This window comes from Vicia villosa, linkage group LG1 (genome assembly GCF_029867415.1).
Source record: "Vicia villosa cultivar HV-30 ecotype Madison, WI linkage group LG1, Vvil1.0, whole genome shotgun sequence".
Classification (NCBI taxonomy): Eukaryota; Viridiplantae; Streptophyta; class Magnoliopsida; order Fabales; family Fabaceae; genus Vicia; species Vicia villosa.
The window spans coordinates 223,691,187-223,711,601 of record NC_081180.1 but is presented as its reverse complement, the minus strand read 5'-3'; positions in this window follow the sequence as shown (position 1 = coordinate 223,711,601).

The window sequence follows — 20,415 nt, the reverse complement described above, 5'->3', positions numbered from 1 at the left end:
GAAATTGGAAGAAGACATCTTGATTAGTGATCTTAAGGGAGGTTAAGTTACTAATTTCACAAGTGGCTTAATTAGTAACTTAACATAAGTTGCAAGGGCAAAAGGGTATTTTCACCCCAAAGCTGTATTTTGTATTTTAGTGGAATGGTAATATCTCATCACATCTTCTTCTCATTCTACTTATTAAAAACCAGAATTTAGAGTATGAAGATAGAGTAAAAGAGAGGAGAAAAATGTGAATTGAAGAGGAAAGGAAGCAAGAGGGTTCAAGCTCACCATCATCATGCATGTGCAAAAGTGGTTGAAGATATTGAGGATTTGGCTTCAAGAAACAAGTTGGCTTAATCATCATCAACAATTCCAGTTTCTTCATCTTCATCAATTTCAGAATATGCAGCATCATCTTCACCAAGTTCAGATTTTGAGGTGAGTTCCATAGTTAGAACTTGGGATAGAATTTGGGAACCTAGCATGATTAAGGTTTAGATTGTGATCAATTCTTTGCATGTTGATTTAATTGATGAAATCTGTGTTCTTTTGATGCTTTTGTATGCCATGGAATGTTAATATATGATGGGATTCGTATTTGGATTGTTGGGGAACCTATGGATGAGTTAGAACACTATTGGGACTGGTTTTATTCAAGAAAAACGTGATTTTTGCTTCTGGTTCAGTAAGCAATCGATTGCAGGGGTCAAGCAATCATTTGCACTGTGAAAAATTGACTTTCTGCGCTTCTGGTTCAGCGAGCAATCGATTGCACACCAGTGCAAATCGATTGCACCTGACAGAAAATCATCCCTTTACTGTTTCGACCATAACTGGAGTTTCGTAACTCAGAATTAGGCGCCGTCGGAGGCATTGGAAAGCTAATGGAAAGGGATACAACATGCTCAAGCTCACACAACATTATCATACTCTTAAATACTAATCAAATCCATGTGAATATTCTTGTACCTTGGTTACTAAGAGATAATACTCAAATAATTGATTCGTTAACCGTCCTAAGGGACGTAGTTCCCAAGTGTCCCTTTAAGAGGGTAGTAGGCATCATGGAATGAGCGGTAATGGAAATCAAAGCCAGCAACTTACACCAAAGATGTTGATGACTTATAGCTTGCGAAGCTAATCATGTGAAACCAAAGGCGAGGAGGCCTTACAATTTGGTGTAACTTGTGTATGTCGGTTAACAAATATGAATATGGTAAGCTGAACCTTAGGATACCTAAACCAAGAGATATGAACATATTCTAAGCCCAATATTCACTCTTTCCTATCAAGTGACTTCTTTCTAAAACCCTACAATCTAATGGTGTAGTAAGTATGAGGCGAGGGGTTAGAGAACAGACATAAGGATAGTAACTGCGAGTAGGTATGTTACATATATGTTGGCTATTTCTTGTGAAGTATTTCCAAGGATGCCCCTATGCCACATATATTGCAGGCATTCCTCGAGTGTGTGATTTCAGGAATGGGCCGTGCTCCATAGTTCAGGAGCTATTCTTCAGGGATGAACTCCCGGAGATGTGGGCCAAACCTTCTCCTTTTGTCATCTCCTTGAGGGTGAATTTCTATGTGAGATTCGGGCCCTGGGATATTGGAGGAGTTGAATCGTGTGATGCGATTCAATGTCGATTCCATGGTTCTCTATAGTCATATGAGTTACTTACCATGTAGATTGAAAAGGGTGATTTGGGATCTTGTTTCGAGGGCAGATAGGCAGGTAAACCCGGAAGACCAGACCTTGAGGGTAGCTCCCGACAGAAGGTTGGCAGGTAAACCCGGAAGACCTATTCTGGAGGAAACATGTACCTAATATCCGAACATGTGATATGTTCTCAAAATATCTAATCGGATGGTCATTGGACATTCAATCGTGGTGCTACGAGTTGACATGCTTTCTTGTACTGGATAGTGAGGAAACCTTAGGATCTGACATGGATCTGTAGTTGATGTATGTACCTTGTAGCGCCGAGAGAACCCATAAGATAGGGGAACTCACTGAGATTTATAAATCTCACCCCATTCATCTTATTATTTTTCAGGTACCGTGCAAGATCGAGTTTTACTAGATGCTTGGATCAAGAGCTTTTGACCTGATGCCGTGAAGACTGTGCCTGATCTTTTCTTCCGCTGTATATTATTATCATTGTGTAGATATATTCATTGTATCCATCTTCAAGATGATTTTTAAATGTATACATCTTATGTTATTCCTGACTTTTGTATGTACTCAGTACCAATTATTAGTATTCTGCTGATATGATTCTAGACACATATTGGTAGGGTATTACAAGTACAATATGTAGTATTCTGGTATTAAACCAATAAGCAGTCATTTATAATAGATGAACAACGTATACACTATACATAGTAGAGATTGTGACTAAGATGTAAAATTATAATAGATGAACAACGTATACACTATATACAGTAGAGATTGTGACTAAGATATAAAATTGTAACTATACAGTATATGTTTGAAGAAAGAAGGACACTCTCGTGTCTACCAGTTTGCTTTTTTGCAAGCACTAACGTGTAAAAATATTAACATTTTTTTAAATAAGTTTGATTTTAATATAAACTATTTGTATGAGGAAACATGTTGTATGCATTCTGATAAATATTAAACTTGAGTACAATATGTAGTATTCTGGTACTAAACCAATAAGCAGTTATTTATAATAGATGAACAACGTATACACTATACACAGTAGAGATTGTGACTAAGATATAAAACTTTAATAGATGAACAACGTATACACTATATACAGTAGAGATTGTGACTAAGATATAAAATTGTATACAGTATATGTTTGAAGAAAGACGGACACTCTCGTGTCTACCAGTTCGCTTTTATGTAAGCACTAACGTGTAAAAATATTAACATTTTTTTAAGTTTGATTTTAATATAAACTATTTGTATGAGGAAACATGTTGTATGTATTCTGATAAATATTAAATTTGAGTACAATACGTAGTATTCTGGTATTAAACCAATGAGCAGTCATTCATAATAGATGACCAACGTATACACTATACACAGTAGAGGTTGTGACTAAGAGATAAAATTATAATAGATGAACAACGTATACACTATATACAGTTGTCGCACGCTCGCGAAAAATGAACAGAGTCGCCACCAATATATTTATCCCATAAGGGAAAGGAATATCAGAAAACCTAACAAAGGAAGGAACAGGGTCTTGCGACCAGAGAATCTAGGTGCGGGAGTCGGTTACGCGAGGGGAAGGTGCTAGCACCCCTCACGCCCATCGTACTCGATGGTATCCACCTATGTTTGTTTCTATCTAAAGGGTGTGTACTATGTCTATGTCTATATGTGAATGAATGCAAAAGAAATACGGGGAAAAGAAGGAATTATTTACAAGTGTGCTCGTTCAAGCCCCGCGACTTGATGCCTACGTATCCTTTCCAGGAATCAGAGCGCCGTAGTTCGGCTCAAGATTTTCCGTTTGTTTTTGTGTTTTTTAGTTGGGCGGAGTTAACGCTCGCGCTCTTGCATAAGGGGACAGCCTAGGATGCAATGGAGCGGAGATAACAATGCCCTTAAGAAAAGAGGGAAGAGAGAGAATTGGTTTGTATCTTTTAAGGGTAATTCCATGATGACGAAGACCCACTACAAGGCTTCGCATCACTTCCTTACTTTGTTTTAAATCTGACCATTTATTAGGTGTTTTAAGTGTTTTTTTTGGTTGGTGTTTTTTAAGGGGAAATTATTCGTGACTTAGATCATACCAAAAGGATTTTGTTTGTTTTTTTGAATATTTAGAGAATGCACATCGAGGTCTACACCACAATCGATTCTCTAAATGACGGATAAGAAATACATCGAAATCTACATTCCAATCATTTCTTTTCCGTTTAGTAGAAAAGAACGTACATCGGGGCCTACACCCCAATCATTTCTTTTCTACTACGTGGGGAAGAACGTACATCGGGGCCTACGCCCCAATCATTTCTTTCCCACCATATATCAGAAGTGTGACAGTATGATCTTTGTCAGGTTTTTATTAAGTATTTTAGAGTTGAAAAAAGGAAAAGAATGAGATGGGGAACTATATCTAAATTCTAATCTAAGTTGTCTATGCAAGGGAATTAAAATGATAAACTATACAATTTTATTAAAAACTATACATGGAACAGGCAAAAGAAAATCAATATGCGACAAATAAAATTGAGAACTATACCAAACAAACGATATTCACAAGCACCCATACATCCATTAATTCCATACAAAAAAATCGAGACTAAAAATCAATTCCTAAGTCTTATTAGAGAATTATTTACAAAGAGGTATTAAACAAAGAAAATTCAAGTGTATTGTGAAGAAAAAACTTATTAAAAGGATTAAAACAATTAAGAAAAATTAACAAAAAAACGTGACTATTATTTACACACTCTAAAGTACCTAAAACCATTTTTTATGTTTTTTTATTTGAGTTAAAAAGAAATTACGAAGAAAAAGTCAAAAGAAAACACCATTAAAATAAAAATGAAATCTAAACAGGCAGGGGGTGTATTAGCAGCGTTTTAAACGAACTAAAATCAATTACAAGTGAGACTGGGCCAGAAATGGGGTGTAAGAGCATGGGTACTAGGCCCAATTTGATCATCACGCGTGGTGCATTAGCAAGGCAAGGGGTGTGATTTCAGAAAAGCTTCAGGCCCAGAATCGTGAGGCCCAACAACACATGCCATTCCACTTTTATTTCATTCATGCTCATCTTTTATTACACTTTATTATTCTATTAACAGCATGCTTTGTAAGCTATGGTCCTTTTCCTTTTTCCCACAGTAAAACGTGACATTAAAAACCATGTAGGTATGATATCAATTGGTGCAATGGAATTTAAAAGAATAAGACAAAACACTCATAGACCAATCAGGATTAAACACGCCACATACCAATCATGAGTAAGAGGCAAAATAGAAAGAAAGTGGGAAAGAGAACCAATAGGAGAGTGCCACGTACATCACCTGAGATTAAAACAAACAAATACCACAGACGCCGGAGAGCCGCCTCCGGTCGTCTTCTCCGGCCAAGCGCGCGGCGGAGATGAGTAAAAATTTCCAGAAATCAGAATTAATACCTCCGTCCTACTCGGTTTTCAAAGCTGAGTCCAGATCCACAATTAGATTCCACTAATATTTCCTCTAAAGTCTACACCGAATGCTAAAACGTAAACCCTAACATGAATGTTCTTCACCAAAACGTAAACTAAATGCATCAATCTCCTCCTAAGCAAACACAGGGCTCACATACGATAATCAAATACGCAAAACAGCAACATCTCAACTGAAATGAATTAAGCTCAGAAGTAACAATTTCACACCATTGCAACGCTTGATGCTACATACATGTGAGGATAATTTCGCATGACTTGCTATGCGTAGTTAATATGCTTATGAGGTTCAGAACTCTTACCTGAAACTAACTCTTGAATTGAAGCTTAAAGACAACTCCCCTAGCCACGATCCTCCTCTTGAATGTTGATGGTGACGATCCTTCTTGATGGACCTTCCACTGAGATGGACTTGGTTTGTTACTATTCTTGAAACTCAGAGCAAAGTGATGATGTTGATGTACATGAAGGGAAGCCACGAAGATGATGATGATAGTGAATGGAGAAGGTGATGAAGATCAAGGTAGAGATGGCGGTGCAGATGGAGGTTTAGATGGTGGTTATGTGAAGGAGATGAAGATGGTTATGGTGGTGATTGGTTGATGGTTGTTAGAGTTTGTTACAACTCGTAACAAACTTTTTTGGAATGTGTATGGAGAGGGAGAGAGAACCGAGGGAAGAAGAGAGTGTAGAGAGGGAGAGCTTTTTGAGAAAATGAAGAAATGAGAGTGTGTAGCTGAGTTTGTGAAGGGTAGTGAGTTTATATAGAGGGGATGTGTGGAAGTTATGGTGGGGTTGCATGTAGGGTGTAGTTTCTCTAAACTTAATGAACAAGTTTTGTTATCTTTGGCAAGTTTTCTATGTGCTTTTGAGTTCCAAAATCATGCATGGGCAATAGGAGTAGTGTGCATGTGTATGTCACGTGCTCAGCCATAACACTCTTTGGCTTGCTGTTCTTTCCACATAACCTCCATGGTGCCATCTTCACCAGCTTATAACTCTAGCTATGGCTCACTATTTGCTTCAATTTTGGGCTTGTTGTGAAGAGGGCATGGAGGTGAACATGAGGATACCAAGTTTGCATCTGATGGGCCCTTGTATTTTCTTGAAATTAGTCCCAAAGTCAGCACACCACGTGCTCGATGAAAAGCATGCGCGTGACTCAGGATTTTGGCTGGCACTTCTTGCAGCGTATACCATGACAAGGGCTTGGCTTTGAGCATCCATAAATGATTCAATATTCAACCAAATGACTCAAATCTTGTTTCATTACATAGAAGACGTGGCAAAGAATTGAAGCATATCAAGTTTGCTTCCATGACATTTTTGTAGAGCCCTAAAATTAGCAAGAGATTTGGCATGCCATGCGTTTGTTAAAATGCCAGGTCATGACCAAAAATCTGCCTAGCTGAATGACTTGAACAAATGCATTTCTTCTAACTTCAAACCAACATAACTCTTGAATCAAGCTTCAAATGGAAAAACTCCCAACTAGAGAATTGTAGAGGGCTATGATTTGAACACTTTTGGTGTTGAGCTTGTCTTAAAATTCTGTCGTTTTCAACATGATAATCGAACCTGAAGTCAGCTGCCCAGCCAATTGGAAATTCACTCAAAAATTCTTTAAGTGTAGAACTTTCCTCTTTTGGCAAGTTCCCATTTCAACTAACTTTCCAAATTTGGCAGTTTTGATTATTTCTTGATTTTTCTCATTTCCTTGACTTTATTTGACCGGTTTTCCACCAAAAGTCGATATTTGAATAATTCTTCTGATTTTGACCCAAAAGTCAACTGTTCTGGTGTTTCCGGCTATTGATGAAATTCCCGATTAAATCTCTTCCAGTCAAATCCAGTCAAACAAACACATCCACATAGTCAGTATGAGAAGCTTTTCACACATAGAAACCATTCCTGATTAACTGTTGACCAGAAAGTCAACTGGTTGACTTTGGTCAAAGAAACCCTGTTTTAAGGAACCAGATGATTTGCAAGCTTACACTCTTCAATCAATGCCCTGATTTGAAGCAGAGAGACCCCCCAATCCAGGAGGACTTCAATGCACATAGAGCCACATGATTATAACTCAGTTTTCTTATTCTCTGATCAAACTTCTTTGCAATGGAGTTTTTCTCTTGCTAGCCTTTGAATAGTACCAATGATATGCATGCCTGGGTATGAATTATGCCCTAAGTGATGTATGTACATGAATGCAAAGCCTAAGCCAGTTAGAAGTTAAGGGGTAGCACAAATTTGGGGTATGACAGCTGCCCCTATTTAATCGTCTTATACCTGTAGGTGAGATTGGCGTTAGCCTTTCGAACATTCGAGGTAAGAGATGATTAAATACCAAAATATCAAAAATTTGTCCTGAAATGATGGTGGGGGTCGTTATTCTGTTTTTGTTTTGATATCTGCTGGGGAAAGAGAATTTGTTTTGTTGGTGGATATATTTACAGTGAGTAATCGGAAGAAGGGTGATAGCTTGTAACGTAGCCTGAGGTGCCAATACAAGGTTCTCAAAAGAAATGTTACATGAAACAATGACTGAAAGGAAATAGATCTCGTGCGATCTACGACTCAACATCAGGAGAAGACCTCGTACGATCTTCAAGACAGAAAGGAAATAGACCTCGTGCGATCTTACGACTCAACATCAGGAGAAGACCTCGTACGATCTTCAAGACAGAAAGGAAATAGACCTCGTACGATCTACGACTCAACATCAGGAGAAGACCTCGTACGATCTTCAAGACAGAAAGGAAATAGACCTCGTGCGATCTTACGACTCAACATCAGGAGAAGACCTCGTACGATCTTCAAGACAGAAAGGAAATAGACCTCGTGCGATCTTACGACTCAACATCAGGAGAAGACCTCGTACGATCTTCAAGACAGAAAGGAAATAGACCTCGTGCGATCTACGACTCAACATCAGGAAAAGACCTCGTACGATCTTCAAGACAGAAAGGAAATAGACCTCGTGCAATCTACGACTCAACATCAGGAAAAGACCTCGTACGATCTTCAAAACTGAAAGGAAAAGATCTCGTGCGACCTATGACTCAACATCGGGAGAAGACCTCGTACGATCTTCAAAACTGAAAGGAAAAGATCTCGTGCGACCTATGACTCAACATCGGGAGAAGACCTCGTACGATCCTCAGGACAGAATAGACCTCGTACGATCTGAGACTCAACATCGGGGTTCGGCTTCGAAATAGTTTGCCAAGTTAAACATTGGGCTTTGAAAAGGGTTTGCCAGGTTAGGAACTGGGCTTTGACGACACGGTGGTTGGACTTGAAAAGTTTTCCCGTACGGGGGAAGGGACCTCGGAGACTAGTGACGACTAGACTCGATCAAAAGACGTAATCACGAAGATGTTGATGCTTGCGAAGCATAAGAATTACATTAATCCCTCAGGCCAAAGGCGGGGTGTAACTCTTCAAGAGTGGCAATCGCTCGAATTGCCACACACCAAGTATGGTTTATTCAGACGCTTGAAAAATGAGATGGGTTGAATGCCCACCCTCATTCGCACTCTAATTTGCACGCAGCACACGGGAAATAACCAGGACAAGACTAGCGACGACTAGACTTGGCAAGAAGATGGAAGTAACCACTGGGAATTACGGAGATATTAATGCTTGTGAAGCATAAGAATTACATTAATCCCTCAGGCCAAAGGCGGGGTGTAACTCTTCAAGAGCGGCAATCGTTCGAATTGCCACACACCAAGTATGATCATTCAAACGATTGAAAAAATGAGATGGGTTGAATGCCCACCCTCATTCACGCTCTATTCTGCACGCAGCACACGGGAAATAACCTCGGAGACAACGATTCTGACGAAGAAAGACATTGCATCCGATCCTCGTTGGAGAGAGAAGATGAGACTTCTTTTGGGGATTGAGGATACCAGCTATTGGCACCATGGTTTGAGGAGATTTGTGATGTAGTAGCAGATATCAACCGGGATTTGTAAGGACAACTTTTTATGTGGGGAAGTATCGTCGGCTTGATTGGGTGCTAATTTGTATTATCTGGCTTATGCTTTGTATGCATGTTTGAATTTTTCTGTGGCGTAATGCTCCATTTTGATGGATATGCTACGCTTTTGAGGATGCAATGTTATATGCAGTGAATACTATATGCAGAGTGCCAAATAAAGGCATTAATGAGATAAACACCAGGGAGAATCCCCTTAGTGTTAAGGACCATGTAGAGATGCCAATAGATATTGGTCTTTGACTTGCAAGATACCCCTTCTGGTTGTTGGCTTGTAGAGTGTAGAATAACTTCTGACCTCTCACCATGTGCCACTGCTTGGAAGATTTTCAACTTGATGAGATTCCCTCGATCCACCATGTTGGGGATGAGAGATCCAGATAAGAAGCCCAGGTGGGGGAAGTAGAGCAACTCCTAGGAGAAATAAACTCCTATGCTTGAGGAATGGAACAAACTCTCGGGAGAAATAAACTCCATGCTTGGGGAGAGACCAAGATTCCAAGAAGAATCCTATGGTCGGGGAGAGACAAGATAACTCAAAAGATTGTGCCCCAAGCTTCGTGACCTACGGAGGAATTCCCCTCAGAGGATTTTGGCATCACAAATACTCGAGATAATTTGCCCCAGTATGTTCAAGCGTTTGAAGTAGTCCGTCCATATCAACGGATCCTTGAAGAGATTTGTCGAATCTCGACGCAACTGCCCCAGATTGACTGAACTTGAGAGAGGATCCTCGACATGATTGCCCTTGATTAGGCACATCTTACTAGAATCCTCAAGATTTCTTTGTTTTGAAGTCAAACAAACATGGAAACAACTTTACCACGCTCAACGGAGTCTTCAAACTCTTCCCCTCAAGGTAATCGAAGAAGGCATTAACTGTTCATGCCCAACGGAGTTTTTAGAGGATCTTCCCCTTGATGGTCAACATTTGAAATGATTGGCTTTTACTCCTCGGAGTTCTCAAGTCTCTTGTACTTTGACATGATCAAGTTACTCACTGATTCTCATCATGGTAATTTCCTTGATGTTAAGCACACGTTTTGTATGCAAAAGAATGTTAATTTTAAGAATGATAATTCTAATGCAAAGTGTATGTTAGTCTTGAAGTTTAAAGAAACTTTTTATGAAATGAGGTTGCGACCTCTTGTGAATGAATCACTAGTTGACACAACCTCGATTTTTGCATATGGAAGATAAAGCAAACGTACGATACCAACATGGATATGTGTCACGCTTCATTGGGAATCAGTTAAACGTTATCTCATAGGAGTGCGCTTTCAAAATAAACCCTACTTCAATTAGGACTTTTAAGGGTTGTAACTTGGCCGGGTTAACGGTTTTGGAAACAAAGGATCTTTAGGCTCAAAATTATTTGTACCCACCCCCTTCATGATGTTCTCCAGTCCTATGTTCAATTTAGCTTGATACGAGTGTTCATCCCTCACAAGGAATTTTGAAATGGTTGAGGAATCAATGAGGTTCTTTGGACATGGCGGTCGCTCACCTTTTATTCTTTTGATTCATGATCACACGACTTTGTTCTTGCTTGGCAATTTCGTCATCTTTTTTCTTTTGCCATTTTCTTTTCATCTTTTATTTTCATTATTTTTTCGCCATCTTTTTTTTGCTCTCTTTTTTTTTTTTGAACAAGTCGTGTGACCTCGCATAGTCTTTAATTTGTTGGAGGTGATTGCGACTGCCTCACTCCTTTGATTTGATGAAGGATTACCATTGTGGTATCGTCATCTCTTGATCTCTTGATGGAATAAGGATAATCATTGTGGTTTTGACATTCCTCAACCTTTTGGAGGATAACCATTGTTGTATCCTTAGATACATGCCCTCCTGGTGAGTTTTGAACACTCGATCAAGTCAAATGAACACTACCCTGCCCCAAGGTTAAAATAAGGGTTTTTATGATTTAGAAAAGGAACTCCTACTTCAAGGCTCAAAGGGGTTGACGAAGGTCTATCTCCCTTATATCTCCGGTGTTTGGGGATTTGAAATAATGCCTGTACATCCTCAGTAGGGTTTTATTCAAAAGCACACGATTAGAGATTTTGCATTTTTATTTTTCATCATTCTCCCTCAGCTCTTGCCTAAGCAAGGTATTAGTAAAGTTGGTATCGTAATGCCAAAAACATTTTATGAGTGAAAACGAATGGGTTTCTTCAAGACAAACATAAACAATGCATTATGATTTTTATTCAGAAATTAACAAGTTTTTACACGCTAGCAATGCTTAAACAAACAATGAAATGTTACGAATGAGAATGCAATGAAGAACTGAATGGCTGCCATTGTTGAGGAGACTTGACTCCGTCTGGACTTGTTGCTCTTGAATACTTTCTGAAATTTTGATACCCTTTCGAGACATGATCCTCTTGGAGTGAACGACACACAATCCTCAGTTGAATGGCTTTGTGCTCCAGCATGGTAGTCACTTAGCATTATCATGTGTTTCTTCCAAACACTTCAGATTACTTCAAAAGAGAACTCCAACGAAGATATCCAAGAGTTTTAAATTTTTGCCTCACTTTAGGGATTCGAGCAATGCGAGTGATGCAATGCTCAAGATAAGAGTACGTCTTGCTTATCCCTCAATCGGGAGCCCCAAGCATAGATGTTGCTAGAGTAGTAATTGCCATCATAAATGGAAAGAATCTTGTATGGTTATCAAATTGAAGAGATCTTTTTATGGTGAAGAAGACCCAATACTCGAATCTTAACCAACTGAAATTCCGATAAACGGGGAAGCAACTTAAGAATGAGGAGCGTTATGTAGAACTCTCTTGATTACCCCATAGAAAAAAAGATTCTGACGGAGTCACCCAGGAACTTGTAATGCTATAGGGATTCGAGCAATGCGAATGATACAATGCTCAAGATAAGAGTACGTCTTGCTTATCCCTCGATCGGGAGCCCCAAGCAACTTCCACACATGTACAGGAGATGATTACCAATTTAGCTTCAATATCCATCATTAGGAGTGAGAGTGGATGATCCTTGCATTTCTTGATATCAGGCATCAGGCACAAACCAACAACATCTGAATCAGTGGAGTCACGACTTTTTATGGCTTTCAATCTTTTCTCCAAGAAGTGGAACCTTTTGTCAATTTAATACTTGGAAACTTGCAGACTTCAATGATGTGAATTCTCCTTACCAAGAATAGGAATCTCAACATTACTTCAGACATTCTGATTCATAAGACCTTCGCTTGAGGTGAGATTAACATTGCATTTGGCCTCTGAGGAACTTGTCTCAATTCTTCTTGTCAAAGAGAAAAGGCTTGAATAACCTCCATACACTGATTCATGTCAGTCACCATTTATATTCTCATCTTAGTCAAAATCCCACGGGGTTTTTCCATTGTTAACTTTCAAGCACATAGCGGTGAGAAGTCAATTGTCTTGTTGATGTCAAAGTCTGAATAGAAAGGGCCCCCATAAGCTTCTGATAGAATCATGAAATGCATGATATTATGAATGCATGTTTCATTTATGAGAGATCCTAAAGTCTTTTCACACACTTCCATTTTCTCTTTTATCTCTTTTTTTTTGAAATCAAGGCTTTGTTTCCTATGGAGTATCTTTTCCTTTTCTTTTTTCCGCTCTTCTATTTCCTTTTTTCTTTTTCTCTTTTTTTGAAATAGACTTTAGGATACCCCACAAATGACGTGGATAAAGCAATGATGTTTATGCAATGCAACGGCATGGGATCAAGATCCATATAATCTTAGTAACCACAGTATAATCATCTGAATAACTGATATAAAGCCTTTGTAGGTCAGATGTTATGAGATCAAAGGTCCGACATAGGAATCTCAGAACCATAGAAACAATAGTCACCAACAGAACTGAATAGTCACCAACGGTACCTGTCATGTATATCCCTCCCCACTCACAGGTGAATCTAGGTCAGGGTAAGGTCAAAATGGCAACCAGCGTTATCAGTCCTCCTGAGGTACCACCATTGTTGCAGCTACATGCCAACAATGATACCCCATTTGGACCTCGACTGGGCGTGGGTCTCATGATCGCACTAGACAAGACCTGACATCTCATCGGCGTCATGACTATCCACTCTATCCTAGGTGTCCTATGTGTCAACTCTGGCCTGGGTATTGGGCCTTTTACCTCATAGAAACAACCCACCCAACCTGCAAACAGAGAAAATATGTGGTCCCCACGGGGACCCATAATATAGTCCAGATGCATGCAAAAAGTAAATATGATATGCAAGCAGGAAAATAAACATGATATGCAAGCATATATACATGATGCAAACATAAAACAAAAAAAACACCCAATAAAAGAAACAAACAAAGGCTAGGATCGACTCGCTAAGTATGGACCCGCAATAGGTCTAATAACATCCCCAGCAGAGTCGCCAGCTGTCGCACGCTCGCGAAAAATGAACAGAGTTGCCACCAATATATTTATCCCATAAGGGAAAGGAATATCAGAAAACCTAACAAAGGAAGGAACAGGGTCTTGCGACCAGAGAATCTAGGTGCGGGAGTCGGTTACGCGAGGGGAAGGTGCTAGCACCCCTCACGCCCATCGTACTCGATGGTATCCACCTATGTTTGTTTCTATCTAAAGGGTGTGTACTATGTCTATGTCTATATGTGAATGAATGCAAAAGAAATACGGGGAAAAGAAGGAATTATTTACAAGTGTGCTCGTTCAAGCCCCGCGACTTGATGCCTACGTATCCTTTCCAGGAATCAGAGCGCCGTAGTTCGGCTCAAGATTTTCTGTTTGTTTTTGTGTTTTTTAGTTGGGCAGAGTTAACGCTCGCGCTCTTGCATAAGGGGACAGCCTAGGATGCAATGGAGCGGAGATAACAATGCCCTTAAGAAAAGAGGGAAGAGAGAGAATTGGTTTGTATCTTTTAAGGGTAATTCCATGATGACGAAGACCCACTACAAGGCTTCGCATCACTTCCTTACTTTGTTTTAAATCTGACCATTTATTAGGTGTTTTAAGTGTTTTTTTTGGTTGGTGTTTTTTAAGGGGAAATTATTCGTGACTTAGATCATACCAAAAGGATTTTGTTTGCTTTTTTGAATATTTAGAGAATGCACATCGAGGTCTACACCACAATCGATTCTCTAAATGACGGATAAGAAATACATCGAAATCTACATTCCAATCATTTCTTTTCCGTTTAGTAGAAAAGAACGTACATCGGGGCCTACACCCCAATCATTTCTTTTCTACTACGTGGGGAAGAACGTACATCGGGGCCTACGCCCCAATCATTTCTTTCCCACCATATATCAGAAGTGTGACAGTATGATCTTTGTCAGGTTTTTATTAAGTATTTTAGAGTTGAAAAAAGGAAAAGAATGAGATGGGGAACTATATATAAATTCTAATCTAAGTTGTCTATGCAAGGGAATTAAAATGATAAACTATACAATTTTATTAAAAACTATACATGGAATAGGCAAAAGAAAATCAATATGCGACAAATAAAATTGAGAACTATACCAAACAAACGATATTCACAAGCACCCATACATCCATTAATTCCATACAAAAAAATCGAGACTAAAAATCAATTCCTAAGTCTTATTAGAGAATTATTTACAAAGAGGTATTAAACAAAGAAAATTCAAGTGTATTGTGAAGAAAAAACTTATTAAAAGGATTAAAACAATTAAGAAAAATTAACAAAAAAACGTGACTATTATTTACACACTCTAAAGTACCTAAAACCATTTTTTATGTTTTTTTATTTGAGTTAAAAAGAAATTACGAAGAAAAAGTCAAAAGAAAACACCATTAAAATAAAAATGAAATCTAAACAGGCAGGGGGTGTATTAGCAGCGTTTTAAACGAACTAAAATCAATTACAAGTGAGACTGGGCCAGAAATGGGGTGTAAGAGCATGGGTACTAGGCCCAATTTGATCATCACGCGTGGTGCATTAGCAAGGCAAGGGGTGTGATTTCAGAAAAGCTTCAGGCCCAGAATCGTGAGGCCCAACAACACATGCCATTCCACTTTTATTTCATTCATGCTCATCTTTTATTACACTTTATTATTCTATTAACAGCATGCTTTGTAAGCTATGGTCCTTTTCCTTTTTCCCACAGTAAAACGTGACATTAAAAACCATGTAGGTATGATATCAATTGGTGCAATGGAATTTAAAAGAATAAGACAAAACACTCATAGACCAATCAGGATTAAACACGCCACATACCAATCATGAGTAAGAGGCAAAATAGAAAGAAAGTGGGAAAGAGAACCAATAGGAGAGTGCCACGTACATCACCTGAGATTAAAACAAACAAATACCACAGACGCCGGAGAGCCGCCTCCGGTCGTCTTCTCCGGCCAAGCGCGCGGCGGAGATGAGTAAAAATTTCCAGAAATCAGAATTAATACCTCCGTCCTACTCGGTTTTCAAAGCTGAGTCCAGATCCACAATTAGATTCCACTAATATTTCCTCTAAAGTCTACACCGAATGCTAAAACGTAAACCCTAACATGAATGTTCTTCACCAAAACGTAAACTAAATGCATCAATCTCCTCCTAAGCAAACACAGGGCTCACATACGATAATCAAATACGCAAAACAGCAACATCTCAACTGAAATGAATTAAGCTCAGAAGTAACAATTTCACACCATTGCAACGCTTGATGCTACATACATGTGAGGATAATTTCGTATGACTTGCTATGCGTAGTTAATATGCTTATGAGGTTCAGAACTCTTACCTGAAACTAACTCTTGAATTGAAGCTTAAAGACAACTCCCCTAGCCACGATCCTCCTCTTGAATGTTGATGGTGACGATCCTTCTTGATGGACCTTCCACTGAGATGGACTTGGTTTGTTACTATTCTTGAAACTCAGAGCAAAGTGATGATGTTGATGTACATGAAGGGAAGCCACGAAGATGATGATGATAGTGAATGGAGAAGGTGATGAAGATCAAGGTAGAGATGGCGGTGGAGATGGAGGTTTAGATGGTGGTTATGTGAAGGAGATGAAGATGGTTATGGTGGTGATTGGTTGATGGTTGTTAGAGTTTGTTACAACTCGTAACAAACTTTTTTGGAATGTGTATGGAGAGGGAGAGAGAACCGAGGGAAGAAGAGAGTGTAGAGAGGGAGAGCTTTTTGAGAAAATGAAGAAATGAGAGTGTGTAGCTGAGTTTGTGAAGGGTAGTGAGTTTATATAGAGGGGATGTGTGGAAGTTATGGTGGGGTTGCATGTAGGGTGTAGTTTCTCTAAACTTAATGAACAAGTTTTGTTATCTTTGGCAAGTTTTCTATGTGCTTTTGAGTTCCAAAATCATGCATGGGCAATAGGAGTAGTGTGCATGTGTATGTCACGTGCTCAGCCATAACACTCTTTGGCTTGCTGTTCTTTCCACATAACCTCCATGGTGCCATCTTCACCAGCTTATAACTCTAGCTATGGCTCACTATTTGCTTCAATTTTGGGCTTGTTGTGAAGAGGGCATGGAGGTGAACATGAGGATACCAAGTTTGCATCTGATGGGCCCTTGTATTTTCTTGAAATTAGTCCCAAAGTCAGCACACCACGTGCTCGATGAAAAGCATGCGCGTGACTCAGGATTTTGGCTGGCACTTCTTGCAGCGTATACCATGACAAGGGCTTGGCTTTGAGCATCCATAAATGATTCAATATTCAACCAAATGACTCAAATCTTGTTTCATTACATAGAAGACGTGGCAAAGAATTGAAGCATATCAAGTTTGCTTCCATGACATTTTTGTAGAGCCCTAAAATTAGCAAGAGATTTGGCATGCCATGCGTTTGTTAAAATGCCAGGTCATGACCAAAAATCTGCCTAGCTGAATGACTTGAACAAATGCATTTCTTCTAACTTCAAACCAACATAACTCTTGAATCAAGCTTCAAATGGAAAAACTCCCAACTAGAGAATTGTAGAGGGCTATGATTTGAACACTTTTGGTGTTGAGCTTGTCTTAAAATTCTGTCGTTTTCAACATGATAATCGAACCTGAAGTCAGCTGCCCAGCCAATTGGAAATTCACTCAAAAATTCTTTAAGTGTAGAACTTTCCTCTTTTGGCAAGTTCCCATTTCAACTAACTTTCCAAATTTGGCAGTTTTGATTATTTCTTGATTTTTCTCATTTCCTTGACTTTATTTGACCGGTTTTCCACCAAAAGTCGATATTTGAATAATTCTTCTGATTTTGACCCAAAAGTCAACTGTTCTGGTGTTTCCGGCTATTGATGAAATTCCCGATTAAATCTCTTCCAGTCAAATCCAGTCAAACAAACACATCCACATAGTCAGTATGAGAAGCTTTTCACACATAGAAACCATTCCTGATTAACTGTTGACCAGAAAGTCAACTGGTTGACTTTGGTCAAAGAAACCCTGTTTTAAGGAACCAGATGATTTGCAAGCTTACACTCTTCAATCAATGCCCTGATTTGAAGCAGAGAGACGCCCCAATCCAGGAGGACTTCAATGCACATAGAGCCACATGATTATACCTCAGTTTTCTTATTCTCTGATCAAACTTCTTTGCAATGGAGTTTTTCTCTTGCTAGCCTTTGAATAGTACCAATGATATGCATGCCTGGGTATGAATTATGCCCTAAGTGATGTATGTACATGAATGCAAAGCCTAAGCCAGTTAGAAGTTAAGGGGTAGGACAAATTTGGGGTATGACAACAGTAGAGATTGTGACTAAGATATAAAATTGTAACTATACAGTATATGTTTGAAGAAAGACGGGCACTCTCGTGTCTACCAGTTTGCTTTTTTGTAAGCACTAACGTGTAAAAATATTAACATTTTTTAAGTAAGTTTTAATTTAATATAAACTATTTGTATGAGGAAACATATTGTATGTATTCTAATAAATATTAAATTTGAGTACAATATGTAGTATTCTGGTAATAAACTAACAAAGCAATCATTTATAATAGATGAACAACGTATACACTATACACAGTAGAGATTGTGACTAAGATATAAAGTTATAATAGATGAACAACGTATACACTATATACTGTAGAGATTAAGACTAAGATATAAAATTGTAATTATACAGTATATGTTTGAAGAAAGAGGGACACTCTCGTGTCTACCAGTTCGCTTTTTTGTAAGCACTAACGTGTAAAAATATTAACATTTTTTTAAGTAAGTTTGATTTTAATGTAAACTATTTGTATGAGGAAACATGTTGTATGTATTTTGATAAATATTAAATTTGAGTACAATATGTAGTATTCTGGTATTAAACCAATAAAGCAGTCATTTATAATAGATGAACAACGTATACACTATACACAGTAGTGATTTTGACTAAGATATAAAATTATAATAGATGAACAACGTATACACTATATACAGTAGAGATTGTGACTAAGATATAAAATTGTAACTATACAGTATATGTTTGAAGAAATTGTAGTAATAGTTTTTTTTAATAAGCAATGGGATTAATAAGAGAGTATAAGGGATACTCCGGCCGAAGAAACAAACGGAAATCTTCTACTACTCAAAACAAGTGAGCGGTAGAATATTCCAAGTATGAAAATTACAATAATTCACTAGATTGTAGGAAGGAGTTAGCCAATTCCAAGAAGAAAAAACTATCTCCGTCATACATTCGATAAAGCTAAAGGGCTCCTTCTTGAAAATAATTGCATTACGTTTAAGCCATATGCACCAAACCGTGGCTAACCAAATCACCTCCACAATAATCCTCCTAGATAAACTCTTCACGCTTTCTCGAAAAATAAAAGAACTCTATGAACTCCTCCAAAGACAACTCCGACATTGGACCCAACCAAACAAACACCTTCCTCCAAACTCGCGAAGTTATCTCGCACTCCCGAAATAAATGCAATAAGGATTCATTCTCCGACAAGCACATAACACACAACAAGTCATTATTTTCCACCAAAATATATAACTAATTTAGAGAAGGTGAGATGAAAGATAACACCAACCTGCATATTTTTTTCTGCACTTTCGACAATAAAACACAAACGGCATGTATTAATCAATTAAGAGTGAAAGAAATTAACCGCCACAAACTGCACTCTTGTGATTTGTATAAAGTTCATAGTGAAATGATATAAAAATTTGAATTGATTCCATTAATAAATAAATTATGGTTGCAATTTTACACATAAAAATTATTACTACTTATGTAATGGAAAAAAAAAAACTACCCACTATCAAGCAGTTTTTTGTGCTATTTATTTTTTTTTTATTTTTTTAATAAAAATAAATTAAGTAGTTGTTTATTTATTATAATTAATTAAATGATAAAGGGTTATTTTAGAAATGAAAAAAGAGCCAGCCCAAAATCTTATATCCTCTTTATATATAGTTATAGATATATAGTTATAGATAATAATATTTACTCCAAAGTTATAATAAGATAATAGACTCTTTATAACGATCTAATTTATTACTCATTATTTCTTTCTCTCTAGTTCTTAATTTTTATACTTCATTACTAATGATTTCATCCCCAAAATTCTTATGTTTAAATTTATTGTGCATGAATTCTAATTTATGACTTACTATTTAAATTCATGCTTACATTCAAACTTATTGTGAGCATGAATTTAAAAACGATTTATGAAACAAAGCAGCGATGACAATACTTGTTTCATAAAATTCATACAACCAATCGTAACAAGATTTTATCGAAAATTCCTCTGGATCCAGTCACCACTTACACGTATAAGCGTTTGATTAATATGCTCATAATGTTTAATTCTAAGACCACCTTGATTTTTAGCCCGACACACCTTCTTCCAAATTAACAAATTTATTTTCCTTTTGGAATCTTTCACCCCCCACAAAATATTCATATACACCTTAATAATTTGGTTTTTTCTTTACCCACCTCCTAATATTCTTGGTCACCTCTGGCGAATTTACAAAAATACCCCTTGTTTCGGAAGTTCATTTCCGAAAACGTACTTTTATTGGAAAAAAAGGTGTTTTCGGAAATACATCTCCGAAAAGGTGAATATTTTAATGAAAAATATTGATTTCGGAGATGCTTCTCCGAAATAAAGTTGTTTTTCAGAAAATTGGTGTATTCCGGAAGTGCATCTCCGAATTCACCCCCTTGGAGGAATTCGAAAATGCACTTCCGAAATAAGGTCTGGACAGAAGAAAAATAACAAACAAGAACGATTCGCTTTATTTAATCGGATGAAGATTACATCGATCACATTACATAAGATTAAAGTTACATATTG